This window comes from Eurosta solidaginis, chromosome 3 (assembly GCF_040869045.1).
Source record: "Eurosta solidaginis isolate ZX-2024a chromosome 3, ASM4086904v1, whole genome shotgun sequence".
NCBI classification, from domain to species: Eukaryota; Metazoa; Arthropoda; class Insecta; order Diptera; family Tephritidae; genus Eurosta; species Eurosta solidaginis.
Genome location: NC_090321.1, coordinates 62,645,601 through 62,672,729, shown reverse-complemented (window position 1 = coordinate 62,672,729; position 27,129 = coordinate 62,645,601). Strand labels below are relative to the sequence as shown.

General features: G+C 35.5%; 1 protein-coding gene across 5 annotated transcripts in view; it reads right to left on the bottom strand.

Moving 5' to 3' along the window:
• The window catches only part of LOC137243827 (centrosomin-like), a 148,535-nt gene that overhangs the window by 104,619 nt on the left and 16,787 nt on the right, over window positions 1-27,129 (bottom strand). Inside the window, exon 1 of one of the 5 annotated variants that reach the window (XM_067771993.1) lies at window positions 15,915-16,474. The exons of 2 other annotated variants lie outside the window; for them this stretch is intronic. The gene's annotated coding sequence lies outside the window, so the exon portion shown is untranslated. Of the gene's footprint in view, window positions 1-14,937; window positions 15,612-15,914; window positions 16,475-27,129 lie in introns of those variants that run through there. 2 more of the 5 variants (XM_067771994.1, XM_067771992.1) reach the window with 2 other exon arrangements.

Sequence of the window (27,129 nt, the reverse complement as noted above, 5' to 3'; positions counted from 1 at the left end):
GAACTACCTTTTATGACACAATAGTTTCAATTCTAACAACTTTACTAAAGATTCCAGTCACTTTTCAAGATTTTATATACGAAGATTCTATTAAGTTGATCAAAACTGTATGTTAATGATGAGCAATACAAATTTCATAGCTACCCCTTTCAGGCCGCTAAACGATACACTCATTGGGTAACAATAAAGAGAACAACAAAAAAAAATTTTAAACAGAAGATAAAAAGAAGAGTAAAAAGCGTCAAGTACACAAAAAAGATACTAACACAGTGATAAATTAATGGTGTTTGTGAATATTAATAGGCATCCCAAGGTGTTGAATGGCGAGGATGCCGGTTATGTACCTACATCTGTAGGTACCTAAGTAAATTTGTATGAGCATAATATACAAACAATATCTGTAAACATAAATTGTGTGGTTAAATGTTTGTTTCACAAATATGTATCGCTTAATTCTACTCGATTTAATTTACTCGATTTTATTTAATATTAGCCGTGTTTTTCTTTTACATGTATATACATCTACATTTGCGTGTTAAAAAAAAAACGCTTATCCTCACTTAAATAATGTTTAGGAGACCCATCTAGCGGCAATTATTGAAGACTTGCGTCAATGGTTCAATAACTCGCTACAAAACGGGTTGTGCTTAAAAGCGGAGACACGTACCTCTGTTGGTCATATGGTATAACCTATAGCTGAATCGGTTATGACGCCTCGTGGACACACGCACTTTTCGGTCATATAAGTGGAAAATAGTGTAAAGATAAAATGGAGAGACACAGTTCAGTTGCAACTGAGTATAATGCATACTGAAATTTGGCAGTATGTACTAATTTTCTGCGCAACAATTTCATAAGTGTAGATAAAGTTCATTATTATTCATTCTTCATCATCATTATTATTTTTTTTTATTTATTATTTTTATTACATATTCATATATATTTTAAATTTTTTGGCCGAGTCATTGCTGGGCAATGGTTTGTCAAGCGTCGCGATCTAAAACTGCTCAGCTACAGAAGAAATATCATCAGCTGAGGGTACAACTTAAATTAATAGAATATAGAAACAAACATATACAGAATTAACGATTAAGAGAGATAAGAACAGTCTTTTTTATAGAAAAAAGGGAATCCGAAATATCAAATGTGTTTGAGTGAGAGTTATAATCTTGGCACAAACACCGGAAAGGTTCGTTAAGTTCGAAATTCGTTCTACATTGTTTTAAAAGAAGAGGTTTGTAGTGTCACGTAGTGCGACAGGGAACACTATTAAAGTTCACTTCATTCAGAAGATATGGACTTGAAATCGATCCGTTCAGTAGTTTTGTCATATTTTTGATTGATTGATGAGTTTTAATCGATTAGTATAAGGTGGAAGATTAAATGAAGAGTCCCATTGAAAATTCCTTAAGGCAAATAGTAAAAACTGTTTTTGTATTGATTCGGCCTGTCAGTATGGACATGAAAACACGGATTCCAGACTATTGAGCCATACTCCAAAATCGGTCTAAGCAATGTTGTGAAGTGGGTTTTCGTACCGTAGGGGTCGTTAAACTCTTTTGACCACCTTTTCACAAATGCTAAGACACCTTTAGTTCTATTGCCAGTGACACTTATATGAGTGTTGAATCTAAGTTTGCAGTTCATTGTAACTCCCAAGTAAATAAACAGCTTTTGTATACATGCCATGTAAATATGTATATAAGTTACATAAATAAATATGTAATTTGAGGAGTTCCATATCAAAGGGCAAAAAGTGCACTTGAAAATGTTTCCGGTTTTTAATATAATCACGTTCTCCTTTTTAATATATTCAAGATAGCTCATGGAAAGTATAAGGATTATTGGTCGGACCTACCTACCTACCTAAAATACACATTAGCAGTGTTTTTTACATGTATATACGCCTATAAATGCATCTAAAAAAACGCTCATGGGGAATTGCGCATAGTAGTTGTGTATGAAGAGATAGTGGACCATAGTGTATAACACAATTGAAAGTGGAGACTAATGGAGACACATTCTTTTTAGTACTCTTTTTATGCGCAACAATCTCATAAGTGTGGATACAGTTATGCATTTAGCAGTCCATATACAATTTAAGTGCAGATGTATATACATGTAAAATAAAACACAGCTATTGAAGACATTTTCTCTATTTTCTCAGAACTGTTCGACTGTAATTATTGCGATTATGGAGCTCCACATTTGTATGTACATGATAAGAAAAATAGTGATAATAGGAGGATTCATTCGCATTCGTATACATTTCAACTGAAAAACAACAAACATTTCACCCAGAGTTCAGTAATATGATAAGCGCTGCCGGCCGGGGGCATTCCGAACAATGATGGATGCTGTTTTGTTTGGCTTCTCTTGCTATTACGTACGTTGCATCTTATGATGTTGACGTTATTCCATTCTTTATACCTATTTTCGCCGCTCTTCTCTTATTCTATTTATTTGCTTGTTATTGTTTTGCTTTTTTTTCACTGGTCAGTATGCGTCAATTAAATGTAATTGAAATAAATTATGGCTACCGAAGCAATTTTTATAACAGAATAAAGATATCAAGGAGTAAGCACATGATAATAAAATAAAATGAATCATGTTTGATAGGAAAGTGATATTTCTTATAAAATTTCTTTGAAATGAAAAGTGAAAGTTTTGGGATGTTTAATAGATGTTGATGGTACTTTGCAAATAGCACTATTAAGGTGCTAGCCCAACCATTTCGTAGATGATTCGATAAGATCACCTTGAAGTGCTAGGTCTTCCAACCCCTTTTACCCGAGGAATTTTTGGTCTCCAGAGCCTTGCCTGCTTTGATTCTCATCATTATTAATTGGCGCGATGGCGCCTAAGCGATTTCGGCCGTTTCGTAAAAAGTCACGACAGCTTTCCCTGTTTGCGATAGCTGACGCCAATTGGTATCACCTCCACCTACCTTCCCCAACTCAGTGCAAGTCTCCCCCTTCCTTTGCTTCCAAAGCGCGCCGTCGACTGAAATACTTTCTTGGTCCAAACGTCTTCGTCCATTCGTATAACATGACCTAGCCAGCGAAACCTTTGGGCTTTTTTTCGAAATCACGGCTAGGACAATAAATTTTCCAGAGAACAATCCAAGGGCCATCAGGACGCGATTTTCGTACGTCGAAGAGGACTTTTCTTCAATTGCCTACTCGGTCCAAAACACAAATTGTTGACAACAGTTACTCTCCGTTTGATTTCTAAGCTGGCATTGTTTTTGGTGTTAATTCTGTTTCCAATGCAGACGAAATCCTTTACAGTCTCCATCAACAGTGCCGTGGCTGCTCGAATAAGCGCAAGTAGTTCGTCTTATCCTTTTTTGACTCTTTAACTAACCCACAGAAGGCACAGATTTGATGGTGCATTTGTTAAGGCAAATAGTATTAATATCATCAGCATATGCCAGTAATTGTACGTTCTTAATAGATTGTATCATCATGATCTAGTTCTGCTGCTAGTATTATCTTCCATAGCATCAGGGTAAAGAAATCGCACGAAAGGGAGTCGCCTTGTCTAAAGGCTTGCTTGGTTTCGAATGGCTGGGTGAAGTCCTTCCCTTCCTTATGGAGCTGGTGGTGTTGCTTAGCGTCATTTCGCAGAGCCTTGATTCAATTCAGACATAGCAGCAAACAAGGAACTTTTTTGTCGCTGTGTTAAAACCTGTTTTGAATTCAACAAAAAATGGCGAGTCTCGTTAGTTTTATCGTGAGTCTTCTGCAGAATTTGGGGCATGTGATGATCTGGTCGATAGTAGGTTTACCAGTTCTGAAGACGCCCATGAGACCCCCGGGGGTTTGGCTTGGAATATACCCGCGGTAGGTATGCCAGTCGTAAGAGGCGACTAAAATACCAAATTGATTCAAGGGGTTGTGTAGCGCAACCCTCTCAAGAGGTTGATAGCGCAATATATAGCTTCTCCAACCCAATTGTCAACCTCACTTACCCGTGGCGAATCCTGTTTCATTAACAGCCGAGGCTCTGGCGACCCCGAACTCCTGATGGATCTAGGGGTGGGAGGGTGGTATGGCCTAGAAGGTTGCATGTGGTCATATCACATCGTTCCCGAGATGGTCGGGCTAGTACCTTTTTGGTGTTTGTTACCGGAACGTACAGCATCTGCAACCGGCAAAGGACCATCAACTTCGATAACACTCCCCAAGGCCTTCGAGGGGTGTCCTTATCGCTACAACAACAACAACAACTCTCTGATGAGGTTCAATCAGTTTGTTGACTTCAGGATTCGGTCTTTCGCACAGACATTGCAAGATGAAACGTTATACGCACTTGTTTGCGGTATAGCCTTTCTTATAGATTGGACAGAGCACACTTGAATTCCAATCGTGGGGCATGCGCTCATTCGACCATATTTTGCAAAGGATTTGCTGCATGCTTTTTAGGGATATTGCCATTCTCATTTGGATATAGTCGGGCGCGAGTAGGTGTTTTTCCACCCCAGCGGGTTAGGGGGCTAGAATATACCCGCGGTAGGTATGCCTGTCGTAAGGGGCGACTAAAATACTGGATTCAAGGGGTTTGTGTAGCGCAGCTCTTTCAGGTTGCCAGCGCAATAATAGCCAAACCCAATTGTCAACCTCATCTATCCGTGGCGAATCCTTTTTCATTAACAGCCGATGCTCTGGCGACCCCGAACTCCTCACGTACCGAATCTGCATCCGGCAAAGGACCATCAACTCGATAACACTCCCCAAGGCCTTCGGGGAGTGTCCTTATCGCTACAACAACAACAGCATTAGATGTTTTCCGATATCGGCGATAAGGGTATTGGCTTTGTCTTCTCCCTCGCTAGCGAGCAATAAGGAGAATTGTTCTCTCCACAACTTAAGCCACTCTGTACGTCAGTTACACGGTCGCCATTATTATTCCTTCAGGAATCTGTCCCAGTCTGTAAGCCCTCCGTCATCGGTGGAATTTTTGGGTTGAATGTTCGGACATTATTTCTTTCAGGCATCATCTGAAGTTCCTCGCACTTATACCGTTCTGCCTCACGTTTTCATCCTTTTAAATAGGCGTCTCCTTTCCTTCTTCAAATCACAATAACCGTACGCAGCCTGGCCTTCTTCCGTTTCTCACCTCCCCTTTCTTCTAACAAGAAACAAAAGACGAGGAGGGTCATAGTAAGTCCTTTCTATTGCAGTTCATTGGTATCTGCACATTTGATCAGATCTTTAGCAGCCTTAATAGTTAATAAACAAAGGGAGAATCCATCAAACTTCCCAGAATTGCGTTCAATTTAACGGTACTGTGTCTTCGATATATACAACATGCCAAAGTAATGCGGCAATTACCCACCGACGTGTGCCGTACGTACGGCCGTTTGTCGTACGAAGCAGGTTTGACCGAACTCTCAAGCCCGTAGGAATCATTGTGTGCGTCTGTGTACATGTACATAACATATTTGTGTGTGTATTGTTTACAGATAAGCACTATTGCCATTGACCATTTTGCATGCATGTTTATGGAAACATCAACTTTTTCCAATTTAATTTTTGATGTTGTAAAAGGCTGGAATTAATATTAATTATATATAAATAGATTAAATATTTCTAATCTGCACTTTTACATAATTATTTCGAATTATTTTCACAATTTTTCAAACTTTAATTAGGTATTTTTGTATAAGACTGCAAACGGTCAAAAATTAGCGCACAAAAGTTTACTGGGCAACTCTGTCTAGTGAGAGAGCGATCAGCTGACACGTTCTTACGGAAAAAATCAAAATTGTTTTGATTTCTACGTTCCGGTCTACGTACGTACGGGCGTTGCACGTCGGTGAGTTTTCGTTTACATTGCACACTCATAAGATAGGTCGTGTCAGCTGACACGTTTTTTCTACGTACGTTCGTGAGTAACCACGGCTTAAGTTTCGTTTGTTCATAACGACATAGAACTTAAAAAAATACGAAATACAAAGAGTATTCTCGCGAAGAAGTTCATTAAAACTGATAACAAACCTTTACGAAGTCTAGGAGATACATTTTTTTTGTTTGCTTTCTTTCTTTAATGATCAACTAGTTGAAATACGCTTGATACCATTAGAAGAGATTTGAAGGAAAAGAAGTGCATACTTGTGGAATTACAACCAAAATAAAGTGTGCACTTTCTTTTCGGAACAGTACTTATAAACTAAATCGGTTCATTCCTATTTACAAGTCTACTTAATATCTCCTCCCAAACGGTATCCAGCAGATTTCTTTCTTTTTCTCAAGGGAAGATATAAAACCACTTCTGAAAATACTCAACATCGCTTTTCGGAATATGGGTCTACTGGAATATAATCAGAGAACACCTCAACCCAAGTGAGACATATTTGGTTCAAGGTAATTTTAAAGAAAATGCTTAATTTGCCCCGCATTTGCGTCGCAACTACGTGCATAAGTATATACCTCCTAACAAACATACATACATATGTACATCACATACATACATATGTATTCGTATTAAGTAAACAAAGTATATACATAAGTACTTGAATAAATAGGCATAAGGCAAAAGAAAACAATAACATGAAATCAAAAGAAAATAAATTAAAATGCAATCGAGTATAAATAAATTGAAATAATGTTTACAAAATCGCGTAAAGTGTCAATTTAACGATTACGGGCATATACAACCACGCAGAAAACATACCCTGCAAAAAATAGTGCGACTAATCCCTAAAGAAAGCGGTCTCCGATTGATCTCTTTTGTCTACATTGGGGAATAATTGATCGCTTCTAGTGCCTTTTGGGTACAGTTGGGATTAGTCAGGTTGAAATCTATGTAGTCCATTTTGTGGAAAAAGTGGCAACTAAGTGTGTTAAATAAAAAAGGTTATAGGTGATTGAGTCGAATTATTATAAAAAATGCAGAGTCCTATACCGAACCTAAATGACTTGATGCGAAATATTTATTTTGTGATTTTTTAAATTTGTTTTTACAGTTATGGACCATATGTTCTATTATCGTCGAACCATATCCCTTGGATTGAGTTGGCGACTTAATAATCTTTGTTTACATAGATGTGCCTAGCAATTTTTTGCAAGTTTTAATAGCTGTATTATGTTGTTTGGGCCAATTTATAAATATTTGGTTTGCTAAAATGAGCATTTGTGGCCATAAATTAAAACAGGGTATATTTGTTTATCCCGACGCGTTTCGACGTTACCTTACGTCTTCTTCTTTGGGGATCTGTTTAATGTTAAGTATATAAAATTAAATACATTAAACTTTATTTTAAGATATCTAACAATAAACATAAATATAATAGCTGTGTTTTTTTTTACATCTATAGACGTTTACGCTTAAACTTTATATGGACTGCTAAGCGTCAAACTTTAAATACACCTCTAAATTGCTGTGCATAAAATTTGTACTATGTATTCTATGCGTGTCCACTACTCATCGCAACTGATTCAGCTATATGTTATACATTATGGCCACCAGGGGTTTGTGTCTCCGATTTTAGGGGCACCCTGTTCTGCAGCTAGTTATTTAGCCACTGCTAATATTGCGTTTAAAATGTCAATAACCTCGTACCATACGAAAAGAGATTAGGATTCGTTCCCATATAGGTACAAAGTATAGGTACAAAGGGGATTGATCCTATCGTTCTCTTTTGGGTACAATTAGTCTCTTCATAGGACATGCTCAAAAAAATGGAACACTTCAACGCATACTAAGAGATCAAAACTGGCATTAGTCGCATACTCCTTTGCGACTCATCCCGGCCTCATCCTCGACTAAACAAATTGTTTGCAGGGTATCGGTGCTGATAGAACAAAAGTGCACATCTAGTATTTTTAAAATTTTGTCAGGCGCCAAGTAAATTTTGAAAAGACACTAATTACTTATTCAGTTGTTATTATTCTGATTTACAGCATGATTCAATCACAAGAGGTTTGCTCGGCTGACAAATTTTTTGACAATTGCAGTCATTTTGCTCCTTAAACGAGTTGACATCCGTTAACTGTGTTGTTTCTTTGCGATTTTTCGAAAAATATAAGTAGTAGAAATATGTACCCGATAAGTACTGAACAACATAATTCCTTAGAACAATTTTTTTTTAATTTTATGATGAACGAGCAGACCCGGCAGACATTGTTCTGCCTAAATTTGGCCTATCGGCATACATTTTAATAAGCTTTTTCCGTCTAACTCTGCCCTACTCTCTACACTTTTTCTTAATCTTTTTGTTCACTGCTCCCTCCGTCTTTTTCGCTTCATCTCCATCCTCGTCTCATTCTATCTCTTTCTCAGTCTCCTTCTCTCTTTTCTCCTCCTTCTTCATCTCTTATGGCCAGTCCCAGAGGGTGGTATGTATTTTGTTCCTGTACCATTCCGAGTCTCAGTCCCAGTCCCACACCGAGTCTCAGTCTCAGTCCCAGTCCTAGTCCTAATCCCAGTCCCAGTCCGTCTCTGGTATACTTCCCGGAAAAAAGCATCGTAAATATTAATATAGGCAAATATATATACGAAATTTCAGGCAAATCGAATAGGACGTATATAAATAGGTATGTGGGTATTATTAATTCTTGTCTTTATTTCGGCTTCGCATGCATATTTATCAGTTTTTCCAGGTTGATGTGACTAATGAACTTTAGAGCTCTCAGCAACAGCTTTCATCCGGGTCCATGTTTTGGCCTGTATCTCGAGACCCTAATCACTCAGCGGTGTAAAACGTACTCTGTATTATAGAATATATCAACAGCTTCAATTTGATACCCATAATATAAAAACACATTCTAGGTGTATCCGGGTCCACGTTTTGGGCTATATCTCGCGACCCTAGCCTCCCAGTTGTTTGAAGATTATCCTGTACTATAGCACTCATCAACAGCTTTCATTTGATATCCATATTGTATAAACATATTCTAGGGGTACCCGGGTCCACGTTTTAGGCTATATCTCGATACCCTAGCCTCCCAGTTGTATGAAAATTATCCTGTACTATAGCACTCATCAACAGCTTTCATTTGATATCCATATTGTATAAACACATTCTAGGGGTACCCGGGTCCACGTTTTGATCTCAAGACCCGAGGCACGTATCGAAAAAAAGGTAGACGTTGGCCGATTCTCAGACCTACCCAATATGCTCACAAAATTGCATGAGAATCGGTTCAGCCGTTTCGGAGGAGTTAAGCCTCTAAAACCGTGACAGGAGAATTTTATATATTAGATTTCAAATTTTGAATTTTTTCTAAAAAAAATCATAACTCAAGAATGGCTAAACCGATTTGGGATTTCAAAATCAACTAACCATCATCTCTCCTTCCTGTATCTTTCCTAAAAAATTCATGGCAATCTTTCTATCCGTTCTCGAGTTATGGAGTGACAATCAAAATTTATACTTCTTTTTATATATATACTAGCAGACCCGTCAGACGTTGTTCTGACATAAATTTGGTCTATCTCCATACATTTTAATAAACTTCTTCCGTCTAACTCTTAAAAATTACTCTATACTAAAGCACTCATCAACAGCTTTCATTTGTTATCCATATTCTATAAACATATTCTAGGGGTACCTGCGTCCACGTTTTCGCTTATATCTCGAGACCCTAGTTACACGGGGGTACGAAAAATACCCCGTATCAAAGTACACATAAACAGCTTACATTCGATACCCATATTGTACAAACATATCTGTCTCCTGGTTCTAAGCTACCCCTCCACCAATTTTCAGCCAAATAACTATGTTCATCCGTTACTTCCTCTTCAATCAGTCTTTATCTATTAAAAAAAGCGCATCAAAATCCGTTGCGTATTTTTAAAGATTTAAGCATTCAAAGGGACATAGGGACAGAAAAAGCGACTTTGTTTTATACTATGTAGTGATGTACATCCATACATACCTATAAACCTATGCCCGAAGTTAAATAACGCAGAGAATGCTATATGTACGTATGTATGTGTCGCATCAAGCCTCACTCAAAAGCAATTAGCGCGGACAGTTCACAGCGAACAAACACACATACGCATTTTTTGATGAACATGTTACTTTTGTTTAAACAATTTGGCTGATATAAGAAAGGAATCAAGTTTTTTTTTGATGCAGATCGAAGGTAAATATTTCAAAGTTTTACTGAAAAGTAGAATTTTTTACATCCATCCATCCGTTTATGAGTTATAGCTATGTAAACAAAAATTTTATGATTTTTTACTACATTTTGGCAATTTGCCACGCCCCTATAATATATACCTTCAAATTATATTAACTGTACCATCTCACGTAGCTAAGCTTTCAAATGCAAAAAATCGTTTTAAAATCGGAGCATTCTGTGTGAAGTTATGTGCATACATGGCATTTAGCGACTTTATTTTATAAGATTTATAGATAGATTTATTTACCATCCCCTTATCTATTAGTGCGGCTGAACATAGGTAATTTTATGAAAAGTGAGAACACCAAGAAATCGTGCACTTTCGAAAACCTATGAACATATTTCATATTTCTTTATTCAGTCTATGATTTACAATCATCTTACAGACTATATTAACAAAAATTTCTTATATATAAGTAGAAAGTGTTAAAAAATTAACATAATATAGAGAATAACACATTTTTAAAACAAAAGCGTGATACGGAAAAATCAATACAATGATCATTGTTTAATGAGTTGATGGCAATTAGAGCGCGTGTGATCGGCCCATTTAGAGCATAATTAGACTTAAACTGATCAATAGAAAACATGTTATGTTTGCGCAAATTCCGTGATGGAACGTAAAAGTTCAAAGACTCCAAAAGCATGGGACAATCGATATTCACATTAATAATGTCGTAGATAAATATTATCGATGAGATAACCCTTCTACTCTCTAACTTATGCAGATTTATTAGCTTACACCTTGAGATATATGAGGGGAGGGGCAAATCAAATCGTATATCAGATAAACAGTATTTCATAAATATTTTTTGTACACGTTCAAATATGCCTTGGGGATTATAAAATTTAGATGCTCAGTAATTGTAAACGATGAATCGAATACAATACCCAGATCTCGGATTTTGTTCACCCTAACTAAAGGCATATCACTATCAGTTGAAATCAACTTATTATATAATTTTGAGTACGTTACGCAGTAACACTTGTTGGTTGTTGTTGTTGTTGTTGTAGCGATAAGGTTGCTCCCCGAAGGCTTTGGGGAGTGTTATCGATGTGATGGTCCTTTGCCGGATACAGATCCGGTACGCTCCGGTACCACAGCACCATTAAGGTGCTAGCCCGACCATCTCGGGAACGCTTTGTGTGGCCACATTAAACCTTCATGCCATTCCCTCCCTCCCCACCCCCAAGTTCCATGAGGAGCTTGGGGTCGCCAGAGCCTCGTCTGTTAGTGAAACAGGATTCGCCGCGGATAGGTGAGGTTGACAATTGGGTTTGGAGAAGCTATATATACATATATTGCGCTGGCAACCTGAAGGGTTGCGCTACACAACCACTTCAATCTGGTATTTTAGTCGCCTCTTACGACAGGCATACCTACCGTATATTCTGATCCCCTAACCCGCTGGGGGAACACTTGTTGGTATTAAGTGCAAGCATGTTTTTACAGCACCAGCCAATAAAATTATTTTATTATTAATTTAGATTGAAGAGTGAGAACATCCGACTCATTCTTAATTTTTAAAAAAGATTTTTAAGTCATAGTTCAACGTCAAAAACTCGACTAGCAAATCGATTCACGTAAAAGTGTTATTAGTAAATAATGGATATGCCATAACGAAATGTACTTAACTTATTCATTCCGTATATTCAGAACATTCGTCTGTATATAAGAATTTGTGGAGTCGTTTTATATTATGAATATTATGTATATACTTATTTGGAATATTCGGACCTCGCGAGGTAGTATTAAACGAACGTGTTCCGAATATTATAAATTAACGGTTTATCCGGAACACTTCCATGAATACTTAAACGGAAAAGAGCTTTCCGAAATTTCAGAATAAAAAGGTAAATAGTCCCTGTGTAGCAGGACCGCAAGAAAAGCTTAACACTTCTGCCAAAGTCAAGACCGAAATATAAAGTTCTAAGACAATAACCGTTTTCTTTAATTTTTTGTCAGTTAATTGCGGCTGCTGAGTAGCGTATCACCCCATGACGGCTGCCAGTTCGAAATCGTCCCTATCTCAAAATACTTTTCAAAAATTTCCTATTTCAGGATTTGTCATTAACTCCCTCTTATGTCAAAATCCATTGAACTTATGCTCAGATAGGGAGTTTTTGAAACAAATTTTGAGATAGTGTATTTTTGAATAAAATTCTGACGTACATACATCCTTCAAATAAGTTCTGAAAGAATAACCAAACCAACATAACTCTATATCAATTCACGAAATATTTAGTATAAAATTAATTACTTCCCCCAAGATCTGTTGGCATTTACAAATTCATTATAACTACTAATATGCCACAAAAGGTACTTTTCTAGTAAAATTTTTCGCTCAGGGGGATTGAATTATTCCCCTTTTTGCTTACTTCGAAAAGCAACCCGTCCATATTTTTAAACTTGGGAGTGTCAAAGTTCTGTCACATTGGAGAACAAACCTGTAGTAATTGAATCATGGATTTACACATTGAAATACATAGACTTCAATAATATTCTAAAGATTTCGAAAATATTTTCCGTTTTTTTTTTTGTTTGTGTGACAGCGTTCGCCGCGCGTTTCATAACATGTTGATTACCTATGCGGTTTTGCACCTTCAACAGCAAAAAAAATGTATGTATGTGAATTTTTTATATACACTCCTCATTTAAAAAAACATATTTGGCCGATTTTGCAACTTTCACAACAAAACAAAAACAAAAATAAATCCATAAAAAAGCCATTCCGAAATTTATAGAAAACAATAATAATTCCAAAATATTGCCGTTCTTTTTTCTTTCCATATTATAAACTAAATTTAGCATCCCCTTTTTTATGTACGTACGTGCCCTTGCTATCGCGCAGCATCCATCAATTGCTCTTCATACAAACACTTATTCAACTTATACAAATAAAAAAAACGAAATGCTCGCTCTCTCTGTCATTCATGCACACAGCGCCTCACACGAACAAAAGGGGAGGTCAACAAAACATTTTATTTTTTATAGGGGTACTCACAACTTTTGGTAGTTCGCTCAAACGTATGTCTGTTTATTCTTTGGTCAAGAACTTGCAAAAATTTATAGTTTAATTCGAGCAACCGAACAGATTTTTATGCTCCTAAACTTTAGTTGAAGAGTAGTTTTAATAACTATGTTTTTTTTACATATATGCATATGCACTTAAACATATGGACTGCTAAGTGCATAACTTTATCTACACTTATGAAATTGTTACGCATAAAATTAGTAAATTAGTGTTTGTCTCCACTTTCAATTTTGGTATGCATTACAGGCTATACCAGCGGGTTAGAGGGCTTAGAATATACCCGCAGCAGGTATGCCTGTCGTAAAAGGCGACTAAGGGGTTGTCTAGCGCAACCCTTTCAAAGGGTTGCCAGCGTAGTTTATAGCTTCTCCAACCCGATTGTCAACCTCACCTACCCGGGGCGAATACTGTTTCTTAACAGCCAAGGCTCTAGCGGCCCGAAGTCCCTAATGGAACTACGGGGTTGGAGACGGGATGGCCTAGAAGGTTCAATGTGGTCATATTAAATCTTTGCCGAGATGGTCGGGCTTGTACCTTATTGTTACTTGTTACCTGAATGTTCCGGATCTATATCCGGCAAAGGACCATCAATATCGCTGGCAATCCTCAAAACCCTCGGAGAGTGTCTTTATAGCTACAACAACAACCAACAAGATTTGTGCCTCCAATATTTCTCTATACACTACTTCTATGTGTAATTTTCAATGAGCGTTATTTTTATTCGCAAATGTAGATGTTTATACATGTAAAAAACAGAGCTAATACTATTTTTGTAAGAAGAAATGATTGGAAGAGAAGGACGATCAAAGTTGACAATGGCTTAAGAAATCAATCTGAACATTCCATAATAGACTGAGGTGTTGGGCCAAAATCTACTCGGAGTCGATAGATACAAATGTCGACGTCCTGTAAACTTCTGCCGTTAATTGTATTTGAAACAGGACAATTCCCGATTTGGCACAAAGTTGAAACTTTAAACTAGGAACAAAACTAAAAAAAATGCAAGACAGCCAGAAAGCTTCAATTCCGGATAATAAATGAGTCGAGAGTAACGAGTATGAAGGAAACGAACCAGGAAACAGTGTCGAAATATGCATATCCAGTTGACAAGAAGAACATTCGACATGTTTACTTGTGAATCCAGACCTGACTAGTGATTACTGGTTATTGAGCTCACATGAGCAAAGGACAGGTATTTCGCGTTATGACCACTGCATAAGCTGTAACAGCACAAGTATCTGGGAGACTGTGGAGCATGAAAACATGGCTGTTCCTGGAACACTTCTAAAATACTACATAGGCTCTTTATGTTTTTCTATTTTACGCTACTACTGTTCGACTTCCGTCATACATATATCCGATTCCAAGCAAACAGAACCGAAATCCGAATAGGAAGTTTAAGTCAATCAGAAGTTCCGAGGTATCGGAACCGGAATAAAAGCTCTGTTACAACCCTAGTTAGGACCATATGACATTATTTCGTTGTACTTTGTATCTATAGAGTCCCAATTTGTGGATTATATATTTCTAGATATTTTTTTTTAATTATTTCGTTATTGCTTCCGTATCATTTTGTGTTTGTTTATATTTTTACGCTTATTTATATTATTGTTAATTTCACTTTTTTCTTTCTATTATTTTTCTTTCATATTCCTTATTATTTTTTAAATAATTTTTTTTTTACTTAAATTTTTTTTTAATTTTATTATTTTTATAATTTTTTTTTGTTTGTTTTCTTAAATTTTATTATATATTTTTTATTTACTCACATTTATTTTTTTCTACTTTGATTTAAATGTTTGTGTTTTTTAATTAGTTTATTATTTTTGAAATTTCGATTATTTTTATAACTTTATATTTATTTTTTTATTTATGTTTATTTTTTAAATGTTTTTGGGTTATGGCGGCCGCCGTGGTGTGATCGTAGCGTGCTCTGCCTACCACACCGAAGATCCTGCATTCACGCCCCGGTCAAAGCACCATCAAAATTTTAGAAAAAAATGTTTTCAATTAGAAGAAAAAGTTTCTAAGCGGCGTTGCTCCTCGTGTATTTCTATCATGAAATAAAAGAAAGTAAAATTAGGTAAATAAAAAATAAATTAAAACGAAGTAAAAAAAGAAGAGAAGCTTGCCTTACATTTGTTTATTTTATTTTTTTTTTGGTTATTTAATAATTTGCGCTTTTTTTAACTTTTCTGGGCGATTAAAAGTTGTGCTAAACAACTTTTTAAATATCGTTTAGCTTTTTCTGTTTTCTTTTATTTCCTTTTTTTTTTGCTTTGTTCAATTTTTTAATCTTTTATTTGCGTTTTTTTCAATTTATTTGTTTTTATTTATATTTATTTATGTAAGGAGATTTTGCACTGATTTTTTAATATTTTATTATAAGATTTTAAGTCATTTTTTGCCTTTTAAAATTTTTCAATTTACTTTAAGCTTTTTAATTTTTTTATTAAAATTTATTATTTCCACATATTTTCCCTATATTTTTTTAATTAAAAAAATTTATTAAATTAAAAAAACATATAATTATTAAATTATAATTTTTACGATCTCCATTATTTTTATGATTTTTTTATAAATAAAAACTTTTTTAATTTATTTATTGTGATACATTTTTTAAATTTTATTTATTTAATAAATTTTATTATTTTTAATTTTGTAATTAATTAATTTAGTTGTTAACTTTTATGTATTTTTTTAGTTCATATATTTTTAAATTTATTTGTTGTTATTTTTAGCGTACCCTAAAAAATATTTGCTTTGCGTTGTTCAAGCTACACTTACTTTTTGTATATTTTTTTTTATTTCGAAATTTTCTTGGCGAATTTTTTCTCCACAAAATCTGTTTTTTGTTTTTTTATGTATATTTTTCCACACTTTCCATACACGTTGTACGTTTCATTCATTACATAGTTTTATAATTTATAGTACATATCAACGACACTCGTTTCTTCACTGAGGGTCGCCGCGTGCCAACGACGCATCATTCACACCCCAGGCTAGAAAAATTGTCGAGCAATAAAATTCGGCAACAACCACACAAAAAAATTTAAGCACAACTCTACCGACACGATAAAATTATAAGAAAAAATTCTAATTTTTAATGATTTGCTGACAATGTATTAAAAGGAAAATACGCGGCGTTTATATCTGGCGGACTGCACATATCTATACAATTTATGTTCATATGTAGCATTTCATCTATTTTTATGTATATATGTATTTGTTTTAAAGAACATGCGGGCGAACAATAAATACAGCAAACACAAATTAAAAACGTCTAATTAAACCGAAAGAAAGAACGCAACTAACTCAACTGCCTTCGCATGTGAACTCCTGAAGCTCTCACTTGGCACGGTCGAGCTCGAGAATGAATACAACAATAGCGTCGACATAGCAGTCAAACAAAAGATTGTATATGGCAGAGAAGAAACAATTTTCATGAGCATGAAATTTTATATGAAAGATACTACATGTGTGGAAAATTTTTTAGATACTATCACACACACACACACCTGCACTTAACATTCGTGCGCACATTCGCAGACCAATACAAAAACATCAAACAGATGTCATTCGTAAAGAATTTTCCAAACAACATCCAAATGTATTTACTGTATGAGGTGGAGGGAGGATTTTGATAACATTGCAATCATTAATATACCTGTGTGCGTGCTCGACACTGTGTTATTGTTATAATTTGCCTGAAAGTTTTTTACTTCTTACCTTCTAGCTACCTAGGCTCACGATGGGCATACTGATTGGACACTGCCTTCTGCCGTCACATGCTTATAAGTTAGGCCCTGTCAGGTCAAGGCTCCAGCTATTAGGGGCGGCAGAGTTGCCAGATTTCGAGGCAGCAATTAAGCTGGTTCCTAAAAAACTGCTAGTATTTGCCAAGAGGACAGAGTTATTCTATAACATATTGTATGTCCTGGCACCTGATTGGGGTTCTTCCGTTTGGACATCAAACAAATTATGGTAACACTATGGACACATTCGGTCTATGTGAGGTCTGTATTCTGTACCTTCTAGCTGCCTGAACATTGACTTGCGTATTACAATATTTGATTGGAGAGAGGATCTGTTTCCTCCTCCTTCTAATTTTACTCTCCTATTTCATTTCTGATTTATTTCGACGCTTGTTATTTTTATGTTAATTGGAAAGCCTTTTTACGTGGCAGGTCCCAAGAATATCACACAACCCAGAAACGAGGTTTGGATTTTAGTCACCTTTTACGACAGGCATACCTACCGCGCGTATGTATATTCTAAGCCCCAATAACCCGCAGATTTTCGCCCATCGGAGAACCGGCATTAACAGCGAAAACAATGTTAACTTCGAAATCAATCGGAGAAAAACTCTTGTCCACAGGTGCTACTTTGGACTGAGTAGGCAATGGATGAAGCCGCGCCAGTCAAGAGAGTATTTGAGTCGACACTGCAGTTTAGAAGCAGAGGAAGGGGGAAACCTCCACTGAGTTTGGAGAGGCAGGTGGAAGAAAACTTGAAATGCCTTGGTTCTCCATATTGGCGTCAGTTGTCGCGAAACAGGCTGTTAAGCGCCAAAGATATAATTTGCGTCGTATGGAAAAGCTTTACATACGGCATAGGGTTGTCTCCATAGGTACAAATTTAACCGGCTACTATATCCAGATACCGTCACTCATGCTGAGTCTCGTTCTAAATTTGCAAAACGTGGTGCTTTATCTCAGATTACGTCATTCGTAAAAGTCTGGTCGATATCTATGAAGCGGCTAAAGGTAATTTGAGCTCCATCTAGCATATGTAGGAGTAAACCAAAAGACATACAGTTCTTTTTACAGCGCAATATTTTTCGGGTGTAATAGCAAGCATCAAACCCTGTAGCCAAAAAATTGTTTCATTAAAATGAAAAACTTTATTTGATCGGAAAAAGTATCATTTTAATTTGAAAAAGATTTCATTTGATTAAAAAAAAAAGTTTAAATTGATTTGAAAAGTTTAATTTCACAAGAAAAAAGTTTCATTTGATTTGAAAAAAGTTGTATTTACTTCAAAAAAAGTTTCATTGAAAATGAAAAAGTTTCATTTGATTCGAGAAAAGTTGTATTTTAAATGAAGAAGTTACATTTGATTTGAAAAAAATTTGATTTGACTAGGAAGTTTAGTTTGAAAATAAAAAAGCTTCATTTGCTTGAAAAAGGTTTCCTTTGACCTGTATATGCTAGTATAGGAACCACTATTGAAAGCAGCTCTGGGACGGCTAAAACCATAGCCTCATAAAGATGTCAAATTTGACAAGCGATGACTGAAAATCGCTCCAATATACATCATTTATCCACCCTGACGGAAAATCAACAAAACAAAATAAGCCTCATAAAGATGTTGGGCGCAACGTATTCTATCATATCCGGCCACAATTTTCAAAGACAGTCGTTAAAAAATCATATCAACCATTCTCTTAAGGTAAAATTCGAACTCTCCACCCAACTGTTCACATTTGGAATCGGTTTAAATGTCAAATCACGGCGCAGATGCGAGTCGAGATACTATTGCCATACAATAACGAAAATAGTCTCACCAACGGTGGCAACACCATTTGGATGAAACGACCTCATGAAAAGGTCGACTTCTTCCAGTAACAATTTTTAATCGGGCATAGTAACTTCCGTAAATGTCTGCCCATAAAGGAAAAGTTTGAAACTCCCAACTTTTTCGATGGCAAACTGTGGCAGCAGCATTTGATTGAAACGACCACATGGACAGGTCGACTTCTTTCTCTCACATTTTTTAACCGGATATGGCTACTTCCGAAAAGGTTGAAACTTCAAACTGCCTATACAGAGGAAATATGTATGGACAGCGAGGGAGGGTAGAAAATACACTTGCGCCCTATTCCCGGAAAGTGTGGCAAACTTCGTGTCGTCTTGAGTTTTAATGGGTATGCTTTCAAAAGAGAAAAGAAGTCCTACGTTCGTCGAGAATCATTTTCTGCGAGCCCTTTGCACGGTAACATATTATATTTTCATAAATCCGACTAAAAATGTTGCATGTAAGCATATTGGTCGATATGACTGCGATCGCTTTATGGTGTTTTGGGTTTATGAACTAAGCGACAATTGGGCTAGTCAACACACCTTCGAACATGCAGCCTTTATACAGTGTGTAAAAGAATATCTCTCGTGGAAAATACTTAATACTTCTTTAAGAGTTCATTCTCCATCGATATGGAGCCTTAGAAAAAATGGTTTTTGTTGTACAGTGTAATAAGACACGCCATTTAGATGTATAAGTGAGTATGACGCTGCTTTTATGGAACACTGTACAAGTTAAAATATGGCACAAGCTACTATAAAACATTGAGTGAGTATAAAATGTAACGGCAATTTCCGCTGTTATGTGTTCTTGTAAGGGATGGGAAAGTCAGAGAGCATACTGATATTAGTTGAGTTGCAGTATTTCCGATATACTGGGGCTTTCATCTGCATACATGTGTGTATGTAGGGTTGATAAATGCTTAATGCAGGCAATATAAGGAAGGCTTGGAAACTCTTTATCGTACTTGCCGATTCTGGAATTCGACATGGGACAATGACAGCAGGTCAAAAGCATGTACACAGCTCATTACTCTGTAATCGTATCGAGATAAACTGCTACCGAGGAAAAAAGACTGCGTTTAAGAGACGGAAAAGATGCCCGAAAGTTATTCTCTTTACGTGTTATGGGAAGAGTTACAAGGGCAATCAGAGACGCCTGAGAATTTAGAACATTTAGAACATTTATTTATTTAGATATTTTCCTAGCACAACAATTTGGTAAATTATATAAATTTAAAATGAATTAATATGACAATAGAATTAACAATAAGTAATAAACAATACAACAATAATATTAGTAAAGATAAAAATAATACTTATACAAATATGATTATTAGAAAATAGGGAAAAAGAAACAAGGAAACAAGATGACGAGATAATAAAATTTCATTAGCAAGAATACAAAAATAGTTTCGGCTTACAAATCATTGTAAAAAGTGGTTAGCTAAGTCTTGCGGGAAGAGCGTTCCAAAGGCGTATGGAAGTAACGAAGAACTGCCGCCCAGAAGTTAGTAAACGGTATCTTATGTGCGTGAGAAGAAGCACTGATCTCGATGAATTGAGAAACGTAAGCCTCCGATATAAATAATCAGGTTCCTTTGTATATATAATTTTGTGAAGGATAGTCAGTGTTTTAACTTTTAAAAGATTGTGAAAAGAAATAATTAGCAACCTTTCAGCATGATGTGAAATCCAAACGGAATTAACGACAAAACTTCGGCTAACAGGAGTGAACTAAGCGACGAGCCGAAACAGTATCGGACAGTGCTGCTCTATCGCAGTGCGTGAAGAATTCTACATAAATGTAAAGAGGGAACTGCCAAGTAGCGACTCTATTTTTTATAAGCTTTTATTTAGTTTCACTTGGCTGTTGTCTGTAATCAAATCTTGCAAGTTAAATTTGATACACTTCCCGGTGTCTGATTGAGCTGAAATTTTGCACGCATGTATAACTCCGATGACAATGCAATATTACTTTGCGACAATTCGATAAATTAATCGATAACATAGTTATCGGTAAAAATGTGTGCTCACAAGCATAAAAACCTAAGTCGCAGGTAACTTGGCTTTGTTTGAGTTACAACGAACGTAGAATTAGGCGCTAAATGTTGCATACTTTTCTGCGCACTTGATTTTGTTTTACAGATTTTTGGCGATGGAATTTTAGCTAAGCGAAAGTTGGAATTTTATTTTAAAACAGATTTAACCCACAAAGCAGAGATCTGCAATCAGTAGTTGTAAACTGAACGCGACATAGGCAAAGTCACAATAAAATATGATTTTAAGTTAGTTAACACTATTTGACACAATTTTATATGTGCTCTCTGTCAAAAATGCTTCAACTAACTTAGTCATATTTTATTTCGATTATGAATATGCCCCAATATATTCGGATCATGATATAAAAAATCGTGTATTCATACTCAGTCAGGGTTATTTAAACGTAGCGATTCGTATCAGTAATTTCGTTGAGAGTCTTTTTCATCCTGACACCGCGTTAGCGTTGAACGCGAAAGGTTTGACAACCGAAGATGCTGATATCCGAAGTGAAGCCACTTTTGGCAAACACATACGATATGTTTTCTCGAAAATCTGTATATTCATATGTATGTATGTATGTATGTATTTAACGTTTTATTGTTGCAAGAACACTTGAACATGTGTATGCAAATATATACAAATTCATTTGAATGAGTTGAACAAAGCATGGGGCGCATTTTTTATCTCTTTAGTTCGCTCAAAATTAGAATACGCCTCAGTTGTCTGGAATCCTATCTATAGTGGCCACTCTGCCAGAATAGAGAGGGTTCAAAGAAAATTCATTAGATTTTGCTTAATTTCTATTAACTTTGACGATCCAACCCCATCCTATTACTCGCGATGCATACTTCTGAATCTCCAGTCTCTTGAAATCCGGAGAACTGCGCATATACTAATGTTTGTTTATGATCTCATCACTGGCTCTTTGGATTGTTCAGCTCTTCTAGCAAAAGTTAATTTTAATGTACCTAATAGGTGTCTTCGTACTTTCTTGCCCTTTTACTTGCGTGTCGGTAGAGCTAACTATTGGATGTTTGACCCGATTTTCCGCGCACTTACCGTATTTAATAGACTCTCAGGGAGATTCCTTCTTGATTTCTCTTTGTCGAGAAGTACGTTCAAGTCTCCTCTGGATTTGTGGCTGTAATTTATTTTTATTATTTATTCATCTCATTGTTATCTTTTTTCTTTTTTATTATTTACACGGTAATTACATATATAAGTTTGACTATATAGTTTTTATATCTTTCTATTCATTTGTATCTAGTCTGTAAGATTCTTTTCGATCATAGACTTAATAAACATATACATTCCAAAAGCTCAACTGCTGGCGAAGTTGATTAGTGATAACTTCTTGGAACGCACAGTTGCAACTTTACGACAAATTAGTGACCATAAAAATTTTCCGCTCCATTCACCCAACGCTTTTATCGATTGGTTGTTGACAGTTGGCTCAACGTATCGTTTCAAAAGCACAATTTCTTTCACTCAGCTGATAACTGATTTGCTGAGCTAGCAGTTGCGCTTTCAAATTCACCCATCGGAGCAAACTTTTGCCTCGTATTTCAATTAAAATTTCATACGAAAGCAGACCAAACACGAGAATAGTTCGTAAGAGATCGTTGTCGATTGTATCCATATGCATCATAGCTTATATTTACACATCAATTTTTGTATGTAAACGAATAGATCAGGCTAGCTGCTCTTGGTTGCTTTATACGTACTCATACTCAAATTGCTGCGGATATATTAGAGTATCAAAAAAGTTACCTGATACCGATCTCTACCACAGAGAAAATTTGTTCGTTAAATTTTGATGGTATAATTAAGAACATTTAGGACTACCTTTTCTTGGTATCACAATGTAACACGCTTTTATTAGAACAATTAGGACTGTGATATAAACTGTAAGATTTAATAATTTAGGTGTAAAGTTTTAATGTTAAAAATATATAATTATGTACAATATGGATTTTGTCGTAGACGAAGAAGCCTAATTATCGTTAAAGGTTACAATGAACTTATAAAGTGTTATAATTCTTTACAGTCAATTTATTTTTTACTTTTTAGTTAATTTTATTAACCAATAATAAAAGCTTATTTTAGAAAAAAAATGTTTTCTTTAATTTTATTTAAAAAGTAGGTTTATTAAAGGGAATGTGTCTAAACTAACGACAAGAAATTAACAAATTATCTGGCCCAGGATCTTTCCGACCAGATGATGCCTATTATGTGCATGTTTTAAAGTGCTGCATTAACTAGTTTCTGAAAGTGAATATCAAAATATTCAGCCCAATTCTAAATATTCCCTCGGAATTTTGTTCTCGCGAATTTTTTTATACACGCCGAAAAATTCCTCCAATTATTTTCTCCTAGGGAGAGCAATAATTGGGGAATAGGAATTTCGAATTTTCGAAGTCAGCTGATTTGTCAATTGCAATTTCGTTGCGCATTTCTTATTTTGTTTAGAAAATTTAAAAGTTTAATTATTGTCGCGAATTTGTTTGAAATTAAGAAATAAAATATTGTGACGAATATTAGCAACACTAAGGGATACTATCATCTCTAAGCCGATACTAAGCAGTCACTTGTATCTACATAAACGAATCAATCATTATGTCTACACCAGTGCACGGACCAATAAAGTGGGTAGACCAACTTTTTAGCCCATTTTCATGTTCTACCTTTTCTACCACCAAAGCTCAAAAATGTACCAACATTTGCCTTTGTAAGGAAATTAAGAAACGATTCAATTTCGAAGACGAAAAGTTACACCTTTTGGAAAATGTTGATGAAAAAAATATTAAGTCTAGTCAAATGACAATGATTGTTCCCTTACTTAAAGCTTTTCCATTTCACAAGAAAATGGATTAAAAATTTCAAGCATTTCCAATCAAACATTAATAAAAGAGTATTGTATCGGACGGACTTTATTACAGCCTCCAATTGAATTAATAAGATTTTATAAAAAAATTTTACTTTGTAGGTGATTTTGTTCCTTGCATTTAATAGCACCGATATAGAACTAGATTTTTCTTTTGTTTCTTTCTGAAAATTTTTTTGTTGAAATTCGGTTCTTATTTCGAAAAATTTGTGCACAAATTCAAACTAGAAATTAATTTGTTTATGAAAGAAATGTAGTAAATGAGCTCGCAAATATGTTCCTGCTATATTTTCATCAGGTTTTTATGAATAATTTTGAACGAAAATAAAAAAAGTTTTAAGTAAACGATAACATGCCAAAGTCGGTTATTTTGTGGCAGAAAAATACTGATACATTGGAAAATTGTTGTTGTAATGAGACGTATCGGTAAAGTTTCCTCAGTATTTCAAGCTCAAAATACAGGAAAAAAGCAAGTATGATATAGGCATTAGCTATATATATACAAATTTACATGAATTTTTTTGTTTTGTTTACATTTTTTTTTTAAGTGTTATTTCCGTGAAATGTGCTTTATTTGTTTTACAATAAAATATGAATTTTTTTGAACAAATATATAATGTAGCTATTGTTTTCTTGAAAAAAAAAATCTACCAACTTCTGCCACTATTTTAATTTTTCGTCTACCAACATTCTCTTTTTAAAAGTCTGTGCACTGGTCTACACATATGTACATACAGCAGCGGAGAGTTACTCACAAAAGTATGCAATCAACAGCAAAGTAGTTCTCACACATACACATGCATATTTCTGAGATACTCACAAAAGTATGCAATCTTCAGCGAACTAGTAAATTCTAGAAGGAGAAACGCCTAGAAATATGCCAACGAGGAAACCGAAGAGTATAAAAGCAGCACCAGTTGAGGCACGACCAATCAGTTTGATTTAAGCACGCTATTGGTTGCGAAGTATAAGTGTTATTGTGAAGTAGTGTAATAAAGACCATTTTGCATTATTGAATATTGGAGTTATTTATTCAACAGTTTAGCGATATGAGCGTTAGCAGAAAATTGGGATAAGAAGAATACTACAATTCGTTACAATATAAACAATGCACAGTATTACATTTCATTTGGTATTCATTGAAATGAATAATGAATTGGTGCCACAGCAACATCAACAGAGGAGCATAAGAAGAAGAAGACGGCGTGATAACACAAATCCGCCGGAGTTGGCTGCTTCCATTCAGCAAAGCAATTTTCTGGCGGCCAAGTCGAGATGAATTCGTCTTTAATCGTATGCCAAAATTTATTTAAGCCTTCATAAAATATCCTTGCGCAATTTCTGGATGGCTGCATCAAATATACCCAGAGTTCTTCCGTTGCTTATGGTATTTTGTATAAAAAAGCAATAGAATATATTGCCGCAGTGTTATATTTTTTTGAGTGCACTGCTTTCATAATTGTGTGTGTGTTTTTGTCGTTCTTTTGGCCAATTCCCTGCCGTGGCCACCAAGTTTTGTTAAAACGGATTCCTGCACGAATATAGTTGACATTTTTTGAATTTTATGGATGCTAAGTAATTTCATTGCACTGGCCTAAAATATTTTATGAAGATTTATTTATTCTTTCCGCAAGGATTGTTTACGTTTTCGCTTAACCTTCCTCTACTCCGGCAGAACGAACAGACACAAATTATAGCTGTCTATTATACTGGAATCAATACCAGCGGCATTATTTGTGGAGTTGGAAGGCAACGCATACGAAAATGGCCAGGCGAGAATAGAAAGGCGTAATCCAAGGTGTAATCCATTTGAGATGAGTGACGAATTGTAAGAAATTAAACTTAAAAGTGGTAAAGTTTATGACTTATTTTCTTATTTAGGTTCAAAAAATCTATACGTCCAAGGGCTTCGACATGTTGTTTTTGACCTGGAAACAATCATCATCAAGCCTTTCACGTTTCTTAACAACTTTTACTTACATTTTTGTTAAAATTCTGTTACAAATTAATAAAAAAATAAAAAGAAAATATTTTTCAGCCAACAAATCTGTATCTTAGAAAAACGGAACTACGATCGGAATGCAGAATATACAAAATCGAACGATTCGAAGTTGGATCGAAAGAGATTGGAACACAGAATACCAAAATTGCCAAATCGAAAAATGGGCTAATGCCTACTTTTCTCCCATAACCGGTTTCCGCTTTTTCGAACATTGTTCAGAATAGGAGGAAAGGGAGAAGTGAAAAAACTCACAAGGAATTTTTATTTAGAATACTAGGAATGGGAGAAGGGAAAAACTCGCACGGAATTTTTGTTTAGAATTGGGCTGATTGTCAATTCAATTCATCCACAGTGAGCAAATAAAAAACAAACCTTTTAATAGAATTCTCCCTTTCTCTGGGCATTCCTGACATCTTTTATCTCAATTTGCTTTGACAGATGGAGAAATGAAACCGGTGTGAATTCACACAACTTCCGAATGTTTGAAAAAAAAAAACGTTTACAATAGTAAACAGAACCACCTGTTAAATCGCTGTTCGATTACTTAAATAAATAAAAATAAATAAAAAATTTGCTCAATATCGTTTTTCAAAATTTTTGTAGCAAACTGATATATTGCTTTATTTACATGTTTTTAATGTTTGCTTAAATGGCTTTCCATATTTTTTCTATTAACTAGATTTTAAGGTAATAGTCTATAACAGGGGTCAACTGCTAATACGCGTCCAAAAAAAAACGTAGAGAGGTGTCAAAAGACGCGTATTAACCTCGATAACAATAATCCGAAGGGGGAAATAAAAATGTTAACTCTTCAAAGATATTAACGAAAAACCGAAAAATGACTCCGGGTTCCTCCGAAACTGGGGGTAGAATCCATAGTATTTTTGCGCGGAACACCTTTCTGCGTTGGCAGCCTTCGGCCGTTAAATGCGTGCAAAATCCCCTTGTACACAAAATTTTTTTCAGTGTTCAACATTACAACAACCACATGAATATTGTCAACTTCAAATATCTCCGGACAGGCGTAAAATCTTTATTTTCCGCCTTCGGATTATTGTTGTCAGGGTCAATACGCGTCGTTTGGCACATCTCCCGATATTTTTGGACGCGTATTAGCAGTCGACCCCTGTTCTAGACGTTTACCGATTTTGAAAAAGAATATTAATACGTAGTCCAATTTTCTGTAGACATTTTTATACTCAGCTGAGCAGAGCTCCGTAACGGCATAAGCTAATCGAGATAGATATAGACTTCTATATACCAAAATGATCTGGGCGAAAAAAGAAATTAAATTAGCCATGCCCGTCCGTCCGTCCGTCAGTAAACACGATAACTTGAGTAAATTTTGCGGTATCTTAATGAAATTTGGTATGTTGTAAGTTCCTGGGAACTCATCTCAGATCGCTATTTAAAATGAACGAAATCGGACTATACCACGCCTATTTTTTCGATA